The following is a 984-nucleotide window of genomic DNA, read 5'->3' as shown; positions in this document are numbered from 1 at the left end:
CATAGCAGTCAGACTATCCCAAAGAGAAACCCTCTTGACAGGACAATTACTACCATAAACCATAGACAAGTGAAAAGATCTGCCAGTAGCCAAGTGATGTACATGGCAATGCAAAACCTGGGCATGAACCTGCAGCACATTAACTCTAGTAGTGGAAGGATTCCAAACAAGCCAAATCCTTCCATTATAGTGCTTGCTATAGTTACAAAAAGAGCTATACCCCCTAAACTTATTCCTAAGAATCCTGTGAGACTTGTTTTCCTTAACTCTTGTTTCCAAAATGCCAAGGATATCCAGTTTATTCTGAGTAAGAAATTTATTGACCTCTATTTGCTTAACAAGCTTATTTAGACCCCTAATATTCCAAGAGGAAAAAATCATGATAAGGGTGGATCAGGGGGTACAGCCACTAAAGGAATAGGATCCAAATCTATAGTACTTGAAGGAACATCCTGCTGCAGCACACTGAACTTGTTAGGAGTAAGCAAACCAGGATCAGAATGTTTCACAGGGGAGAAAGGCTCAACAAACCCTAACTCAGAGCTGTCCAGATCCTGACTTGTGTCTGGTCCTAGCACACTGCATTCTGAATGCATTACAGCACCAGTAGAGGGAGCAGTCAGGGGCTCATCAAGAGTGGGAGGACCTAGCTTAGAGCATTCTGAGTCCATCCCCTCCTTCTGGGCAACTGAGTGTCCACTCAATGGTGCTGAGGTACCACCTAGCAAGTGGCATTCTGAGGCCAGAGGCACAGCAGGAGGAACAACTACAGATACAGGTTTCACAACAGGCTTAGAAACCTTCTTAGCAGGCTTAGTAGGCTTCTCAACCACATTATCAACATTGCTCTTTGGAGCAGGAGGCTTATTCCTCTTACAATTTGCAGAGGTATGACCAATTTTGTGGCAAGTATGACAATAATAGGGGAGCCATTCATAGACCACCCTCTGAATAGAATGGCCAATGAAAGGGGCATTAATAGCA

Source organism: Silene latifolia, chromosome 11 (assembly GCF_048544455.1).
Source record: "Silene latifolia isolate original U9 population chromosome 11, ASM4854445v1, whole genome shotgun sequence".
Lineage (NCBI taxonomy): Eukaryota > Viridiplantae > Streptophyta > Magnoliopsida > Caryophyllales > Caryophyllaceae > Silene > Silene latifolia.
The sequence above is the reverse complement of the archived record's forward strand: the minus strand, read 5'-3'. Positions refer to the sequence as shown.